The sequence below is a fragment of the Ailuropoda melanoleuca genome, unplaced genomic scaffold, assembly GCF_002007445.2.
Source record: "Ailuropoda melanoleuca isolate Jingjing unplaced genomic scaffold, ASM200744v2 unplaced-scaffold7500, whole genome shotgun sequence".
Classification (NCBI taxonomy): domain Eukaryota; kingdom Metazoa; phylum Chordata; class Mammalia; order Carnivora; family Ursidae; genus Ailuropoda; species Ailuropoda melanoleuca.
In genome coordinates this window covers 77,881-87,429 of record NW_023250504.1, presented here as the reverse complement: position 1 = coordinate 87,429, position 9,549 = coordinate 77,881, and the positions used below count along the sequence as shown (strand labels likewise).

At 36.5% G+C, this 9,549-nt stretch overlaps 1 pseudogene; it reads right to left on the bottom strand.

Annotated features, from left to right (window-relative positions):
• Window positions 1-8,369: 8,369 nt before the first annotated feature.
• LOC100467126 lies at window positions 8,370-9,331 on the bottom strand (annotated as a pseudogene).
• Between the last annotated feature and the right edge of the window lie 218 nt (window positions 9,332-9,549).

The window sequence follows — 9,549 nt, the reverse complement described above, 5'->3', positions numbered from 1 at the left end:
CAGGGGGAGTGGGAGAGGAAGAAGCAGGCTCATAGCACAGGAGCCTGATGTGGGGCTCTATCCCAGAACGCCAGGACCATGCCCTGAGCCGAAGGCAGACGCTTAACCACTGTGCCACCCAGGCGCCCCTGGACCACATCTTCTTAATCCAGTCATCTCCATTGTATATATGGACCACATCTTCTTTTTTTTTTTAAAGATTTTATTTATTTACTTGACAGAGATAGAGACAGCCAGCGAGAGAGGGAACAGAAGCAGGGGGAGTGGGAGAGGAAGAAGCAGGCTCATAGCACAGGAGCCTGATGTGGGGCTCTATCCCAGAACGCCAGGACCATGCCCTGAGCCGAAGGCAGACGCTTAACCACTGTGCCACCCAGGCGCCCCTGGACCACATCTTCTTAATCCAGTCATCTGTTGAAGGGCATCTCGGCTCCTCCCACAATTTAGCTATTGTGGATAATGCTGTTATGAACGTTGGGGTGCATATGGCCCATCTCTTCACTATGTCTGCATCTTTGGGGTAAATACCTGGTAGTGCAATGGCTGTATCATAGGGTAGCTGTATTTTTAACTTTTTAAGGGACCTCCACACTGTTTTCCAGAGTGGCTGTATCAACTTGCATTCCACCAACAGTGTAAGAGGGATCCTCTTTCTCCACATCCTCTCCAACATTTGTTGTTTCCTGTCTTGTCCATTTTTGCCATTCTAATTGGTGTAAGTTGGTATCTCAAGGTGGTTTTGATTTGAATTTCCCTGATGGGTAATGATTTTTTACATTTTTTCATGTGTGTGTTAGCCATTTGTATGTCTTCATTGGAAAAGTGTCTGTTCATATCTTCTGCCATTTTATGATTTGTTTATTTGTTTCTCATGTACTGAGTTTTAGAAATTTTTTGTACATCTTGGATACCAGTCTTTTCTGTAGTGTCCTTTGCAAATATCCTCTCCCATTCTGCGGGCTGCCTCTCAATATTTTTGACTGTTTCCTTGCCTGTGCACAAGCTTTTTATCTTGATGAAGTCCCACAAGTTCATTTTATCTTTTGTTTCTTTTGCCTTTGGAGATGTGTCATGAAAAAGTTTGCTGTGGCTGATTTCGTAGAGGTTGCTGCCTGTGCTCTCCTCTAGGATTTTCATGGATTCCTGTCTCTCATCAAGGTCTTTCATTCATTTAGAGTTTATCTTTGTGTCTGGTGTCAGAGAGTGGTCAAGTTTCATTCTTTTTTTTTAAAGATTTTATTTATTTATTTGACAGAAGCCAGCAAGAGAGGGAACACAAGCAGGGGGAGTGGGAAAGGAAGAAGCAGGCTCATAGTGGAAAAGCCTGATATGGGGCTCAATCCCAGAATGCCGGGAACATGCCCTGAGCCGAAGGCAGATGCCCAACCGCTGTGCCACCGGGTGCTCCACGTTTCAATCTTTTGCATGTAGCTGACCAATTTTCCCAGCACCATTTATTGAAGAGACTGTCTTTATTCCACTGGATGCTTTTTCCTGCTTTATCAAAGATGAGTGCAATTTTTAAAAAATGCAATCTCTTGGAATGTCTGGGTGGCTCAGTTGGTTAAGTGTCTGTCTTCCACTCAGGTCATGATCCCAGGGTCGTGGGATGGAGTACCACATTATGCTCCCTGCACAGTGGGGAGCCTGCTTCTCCCTCTCCCCACTCCCGCACCTTTGCTCATACTTTCTCTTGCTATCTCTCTCTCACAAATAAATAAATAAATAAAATCTTTAAAAAATGCAATCCCAAAAATACATAGACCCTTTGGGTTGCTACCAAAAGTGGGAGTTAGGGAAGTTGAAATTGGTGAAGGTGATTTAAAGGTGCAAACTTCCACTTATAAAATAAAGAATTCGAATGCAATGTATGGGTGGTGACTATGATTAATATTACAGTACTGCATATTTGAAAGTTACTTTCAGATAGTAGACCTTAAAAGTTCCCATCAATAGAAAAAAATTGGAAATAGAAAAAGAGTGAAATCAAATACTAATAAAAAGTACAATAATAGCATATATAATATTTGCAGGGGAAAGAAAAAAGCACCAAAGTGATTAAGTTAGTGTTAGAGTTAAAAAAAGAAGATGTTTATTAAGAAAAATCTGAAAAGTTATTACAGGACACTCTGGTCAGAAACATACTTACTAATGATGAATAACAGTTACTTTTGTAATGTTTATTTCCTTTTTTTGTTTCTTTATTTTCTTGCCTAAGGGATTTTCAAAAAGTGAATACAATAAAAATTAAGATTACTAGGGCGAAAAAAAAAAAGCTGTAACTATGTATGGCAATTCCTGTCAACTAATCTTATTGTGATGATCTTTTTGCACTGTATACACATATTGAGTGTTTATGTTCTATACCGGAAACTAATATAATGTTCTATGTCAATTACATCTTAAAAAAAAGACTTAAACGTATGCTCTAAAACCTAAACCCCTCGGGCGGTTGGCTGGCTCAGTCAGTTGAGCCTTCAGCTCAGGTCATGATCCTGGAGTCCCAGCATCAAGTCCCACATCGGGATCCCTGTGCAATAGGGAGTCTGCCTCTCTCTCTGACCCTCCCCACCTCATGCTCTCTCTCTCTGTCTCAAATAAATGAATAAAATCTTTAAAAAAATAAATAAAACCATAATTTCCTTAAAGAATAAATTTGACTAGAAGCTTCTGGACATTATAATGGGCAAAGGTTTCTTCATATAATACCAAAAGTCCAAGTAACAGAAGCTAAAGTAGACACCTGCGACTTTAAACTAAAAGTCTTCTTCACAGCAAAGGAAACAATTAACAAAATAAAAATGCAACTAGGAAATGGGAGAAAATATCTACAGACTTCATTTTAGATAAAAGGTTAATATCCAAAATATATGAGGAATTCATAAAAGTCAATAGCAAAAAAAAAAAAACCACACACACCAAAAACAAAATAAAACAAACAAAAAACCCATTTAAAAATGACAAAGGAACTGAGTAGATACTTCTCCAAAGGAGACAAACAAATGGCCAAAAGATATATAAAATATTTATCAACATTGGTAATTATTCAGGGAAATGCAAATCAAAACCACAATAAATATCACCTCTCACCTATTAGAATGACTATTACTAACAACAACAACAACAAAGAACAAGAGTTGGTGAGAATGTGGGGAAAAGGTAAACTTTCCATACTGTTGGTTGGAATTTAAACTGGTGTAGCCACCTTGTAAAAAATATATAGGATTCTCAAAATTTTGCAAATGTAATTACCATTTCAATCAATAACCCCTATTCTGGATGTATAGCTAGATGAATTGAAATCCGGATCTCATTAAGGTATCTGCTCTTCCTTTTTTTTTCTTTTTCTTTTCTATTCCTTTCTTTCTTTTTCTTTCTTTCTTTCTTTTCTTTCTTCCTTTCTTTCTTTCTTTCTTTCTTCTTTCTTTCTTTCTTCTTTCTTCTTTCTTTCTTTCCATCTGCACTTTCATGTTGCTTCATTATTCATAGTAATTAAGATAAGGAAATAAACTAAATGTCTATTGACCAATGAATAAATAAACAATGTGACAAATTATGGAATGGGATATACAATGGAATATTTATTCAGCCTTACAAAATAAAGACATCTTGCCACTTGGGATTATGTAGATGGGTCCAGAGGACATTAGACTAAGTGAAATAAGTCTGACTGAGAAAGACAGTCACGATATGATTTCAGTCATATATGGAATCTAAAAACACAATTGAATACACAAAGCAGAATCAGAGCTATAAATACAGAAAACAAAATGATGTTCACCAGATGGGAGAAGAGTGGAGTGATGGGAAAAATGGGTAAAGGGGAGTTGGGAATACTGTCTTTGAGTTATGGAATGAACAAGTCACAAGTATAAAAGGCACAGCATAACGAATATAGTCAATTCTATTTAAATAGTGTTGTATGGTGACAGATGGTAGCTATAGTTGTGGTGACAATAGCATAATAAACTTGTCAAAGCACTATATCATATACCAAAATGAATGTAATATTGTATGTCAGATATAGTGATTTGTTTTTAATATTAGTTGGAAAAAAGTAAAAAAAAAAACCAACAACTATGAAGTAGAGAAGCCTAGTGACTGGTACACAGTAAACCTCAATAAATGAAAGAGCTAGATAAATGTGTGTGTGTGTATGTATATATATATCTTTATATATATATATATAGTCAACATACACACATTTGTAAAATATATAACACATATGCATGCACGTTACTCATCTAATAACACATATGCATGCAAGTTACTCATCTAATATTTGTCTTGATTATAGAGTATTATCTGCCACTCACAAAAAGCTAGTTAGGATTTTATAAGTGTACCTGATTTTTACACCACCTGGTTCAATCTAGGGAATCATGTTTATCTGGACACATTCTGCTCAAAACCTAAAACGTTGACTTTCTTTAATATTTAAGAAATGAAATTAATTATAAGCTGGGCAATTCAAAGCTTTGCTTAAGATGTTAACTGGTAATTATCATTAGCTCTAGCATGCACATGTGTGGTCACAATATTTTCATAACTCAAATTTGAAAACTAATCTACCAATAAATTGCTGTACCAAGCATAGAACTTTCTTGGAGACTAACTTCATTATAGATGGAATATTCAATCCTTCTAAAATTATGGAAAACAAACTGCTGTGGTGAATATTCAATCCTTCTAAAATTATGGGAAGCAAACTGCTGTGGTGATTATTTGATATCCATAATGCTTTATCCTTTATATTGCAATGGCATTCATGTTTATACTGTTAAAAAATTTTACTGTGAGTAATTAAACTCACACTGGGGAAATTATTTGAAAACAATATGTGGTATCTTCTATCTTCTCTCTGAAAATGCATAGTGTCAGTCAGTTAAATAGTAGTATAATAAACTGGTTTTCTCTAGAACTTGGTACACTGTTTTCAGTCTACAGCAAGGATGACAGAAATCACTTTAACCCAAATATACCATTTTTCACTGTAGAAAGCCATCACTCATCCAAATCAGACTTCACACTTATTGGCAAATATCCATTTGGACATTACTACCTAGTTATCTCAAAAAAATTATCTAACATGTTCGTGCCTTAGTTTCCTTCTCTGTAAACTGAGATAATATCAATACCTGCTCTATAGTCAAGAGTACTATAGTGTACACTTAAAAAATTACTAAGAGGTTGATCTCATGAGAGGTGTTCCTACCACAATTAAATAAATTTAACATCAACCACCACCACCACACCAAAAATAATATCTGCTTCAAAGTGTTTAATAGGCTTGAATAAGTTAATAACATAACATCATTTAAATGGTGACTGGTATATAATGTAAAATAAATAAACAACTAAATAAATATTCCATAAAAAAGCAGTATATTTGTGAAAAACAATGCAACCTTCTCCACCTAATCCATGCTGGTTTATTCCTAAATTTGGTAAAAATTGTTATTTTTTAAAGATTTTGTTTATTTATTTGACACAGAGAGAGAAAGCAAAAGCAGGTGGAACAGCAGGCAGAGAGGGAGAAGCATTTTCCCCAATGAGCTGAGAACCCAACATGGGGCTTGATCTGGGATCATGAATGAACCAAAGGCAGGTGTTTAACTGATTGAACCACCCAGGTTCTCTAATTTGGTAATAATTTTAATCATAGTTTTTCATGTCCTTTGATATAGAAACACTGAGGGTTTATTTTCATGGGTTAAAAATTGCTTCTCTGTCCAAGGGCTGGTTAAATCATGAGCACAAACACATGAATATATTTTGAAGTTTGTACATTTAAACTACTTCGGGACACAACTACTTATGTAACACTGTAAGCAAGTGCATGTGAGTGACAAAAACTCTTCCATTTTTACATTCGAGATGCAAAAAAAAAAAAAATCGAGGAGCACCAAATATTCCTCTATGTCTACTAATTCTGAGTGCCATGTACTATATATAATATAATAAATATAAGTTGGTGAAGATTTTCCAGCTGAAGAGTTCTCATAAATCTTTATTATTATAATCTTGGAAATTTATATTTTGAACATTTTTTGCAGTGACATGGACGGGACTGGAGGAGATTATTCTAAGTGAAATAAGTCAAGCAGAGAATGACAATTATCAAATGGTTTCACTCATTTATGGACTATAAGAAGTATGAAGATCGGTAGGAGAAGGAAGGAAAGAATGAAGGGGGGTAAACAGAAGGGGAATAAACCATGAGAGACTATGGACTCTGGGAAACAAACTGAGGGCTTCAGAGGGGAGGGAGGTGGGGGATTGAGATAGGATGGTGATGGGTATTAAGGAGGGCATGATTTGCATGGTGCACTGGGTGTTATACACAAGTAATGAATCCTGGAACATTACATCTAAAACTAGGGATGTACTGTATAGTGACTAACATAACATATTAAAAATTATTATAAAAATAATAATAATTCATCATTCTAAAACATTTTTATCTCATTTTTTTTTTGCTTTTGGTAGGGCAAAAAGTCATCTTTGTAAAAATATGGTTCTATAAAACATTTTGTTTTGTTTTACCATGTTTGGTTCCCATGCCCATAGTATTTTAAATGGAATCATCAAATGTGTGTGTTATTATGGTCCAGAAATTGAGGGGTGACATACACACTATTCAAATATTTTGGAAGTTAAAAAGTGTACATATCTTAGGTATTTCATTTGACTACAACAAAAATATTTTAAACTAATTATCTAACATTCTTTCCCAAAATACTACAAGATCCTTATTTTCTAGTGGTGTAAGAATCATGTGTGTCAAGAAAAAAAGGGAATGTCCCCTTTTGAAACCTTCTGATAAATCACAAGTTGTCACAGCTAATTGGAAACTGGTAAACACTCAACCAGATTTGTGGTATTATTGAACAGATCCAACAAGGCCTACTTACACCCTAAAAGCCCATAAATCCAATTGGAATGATCCATTCCACTTAGTTTAACACTACCCAGCTGGTCTTCATACCTCCAATGTTGCTATTCTTCAATTGATTCCCCACTGATTTAAATTTTCTAAAATCCAAGTCTGGTCATCTTATTAGCATTTGTAAATATTTGGGTCCCAAAAGAGCGAGAAATGAGGCTATAAATTGAACCAGGAAGGAGGTGTTATTGGGACATTTCTCTCCTGCTTGGTCGACCACCGGAACTTTGTTCATCATGTTCCTTTTTTGTCGCATCATGTCCCTTTTTTGTCGCATCATGTCCTTGTTCCTTGAGCAAGAGCCCTGGTCCTAGCCTCCTATACTCATATGAATGTAGCATCTAGTCACGATTCAACACTGAGATCTAGGGTCCTCATTGAGACTCTTCACTTGGTTGAATTACACATCATAGGTAGAACTGGTGGGTCCTGATGAGCTGCACCCTTTCCACTTAAGCCTCAAAGCAATGTATTTATTTTATTACAACTCTTTGCACAAAATACACCTACAGATTATCTTCCTTAGGGTTAGTAGGCATCTGTTATTTATATGATAAATTCACTTAACTATTAGGTTTTTTTATTATAGCATAAGATATGGTTTTTTTTTTTTAATAAATGAAGGATTGGATGTCTGATGGTCTTACCCTGCTTGTTTGTATGATAAGTTACAAACTTCAAATTTCTTCTCCAATACAACCTTATGCAGGAAAGGTTCCCTAAGCCCTCCTTCTTGGGGTTAATGTTTTTCCCACAGTGCCTTCTACCACAATGTATTAATGCTTTCAGAGAGGTAACAGCCACTGGATTTCCTCAGGTTTGGAACCAAGGAACAAAATAACCCAAATTAAACACAGGCCAACAACTAGGTTATTGCAGTAATGATCAGCCATGTTAACATGTGCATGATTTCCAGATTTGTTACTTATATTGTCACCATGCAGCAAGGACACATTTTAAAAATAATCAAAAATCTGATGCTTTATGTTTTTTTCTTTATATTCTTAAGTAATTTCAAATCTGTGGAAAGTTAGTATGAATAATAATGGTATGATTAACACTCATGTACGTTTTGACTAGATTCTCCTATAAGTTTATACCCCATTTGGTTTATCACCTCTCTCTCCATCTCTCTGTCATCAGTTGAACACCTATGATCTTTGTTTCCAAATATTTCATTAGGTGTTTCTTAAGAATATGAATTTTCAGGAAAATGTTACATGGATACAATACAATTGTACAATTGCTTTGAAGCAGAAGTATAAAAATTAAGAGCTTTGCAGTATATGGACACAATTACCCCAAAATGCATGAATAGGTGATGACACACAGTGTCGTAAGAATCTGAAGAAAAACATTGGCACAAGGTCCTAAAGTGTTAATTTATAGAATAAGAAAAAAAAAACATTAGTACAAATTTTCCCTACTTCATAGTTTCCTGTAGGACAGATCCCACATTCAATATTTTTTAGCACCCTTGTGACATCCTTATTCCTAAGACTATAAATTAAAGGATTTAGAGCAGGAGTGAGTATGGTATAAAAGACAGATACAATCATGTCCTTCTCGGGGGTGTGATAGGAGGTGGGGATCATGTAGGTATAGACGCCAGCCCTGAAGAAGAGGATGACCACAATCTTGTGGGAAGAACAAGTGGCAAAAGCCTTCTTCTGTGCCTCTGCTGAGTTCATCCTGTGGATGGTGAAGAGGATGAAAGAATAGGAGCTTGAAATGATTGTCACGGGGATTAGGAGCATGAGGACACAACACAGGTACATGAGTATCTCATAGAGTGAAGTGCCTGAGCAGGAGAGCTTCATTACAGCAGGGACCTCACAGAAGAAATGATGGATCTCCTGGGATCTGCAAAAGGGGAAGGTCATGGTGATAGGTGTGAGCATAAATCCATCTACAGATCCCAGAAACCAGGAGGAAGACACCAAGAGGAGACACACTCCATGGTTCATGAGGATAGGATAACAGAGTGGATGGCAAATGGCCACATAGCGGTCATAGGCCATGGCAGCTAGAAGGAAAAATTCTGAACCTACCAGTGTCAGATAGAGAAACATTTGGATCCCACATTCGGGGGCTGAGATCTTATTCACACCCATGACCTGGTCCATGAGCATCTTGGGCACAGTGACAGAAATGTACATCACATCCATGAGAGACAACTGGGTGATAAAAAAAGTACATGGGGTTATGCAGACGAATGTCACAGTGTATCAGAAAGACCAGGATGGTGTTTCCAGACAAAGCCATTATGAAAACCACAAAAATGACCACACAAAGGAGAGTTGGGTGCTTGGATTGACTGAAGAGTCCCACCAGGTCAAAATCTGATCATCCAGTATGGTTGGCCAACCACGTGGTGTTCTCCATTGGATTTTACCTGGTGCACCAAGGAGAGCTGTGGAGTTAATAGATCACTCCTGGGGTATGAGCACCTGAAATAAATGTTTAGCAAGCTTGAGTGTGTGTGTGTGTGTGTGTGTGTGTGTGTGTGTGTGTGTGTATGCTTACACACAGCAACACTGTGGGACATTCTAAGGACCAGTAAATTGGAGGATTATAAGTTACCTCTAATTGAACAAATTTTC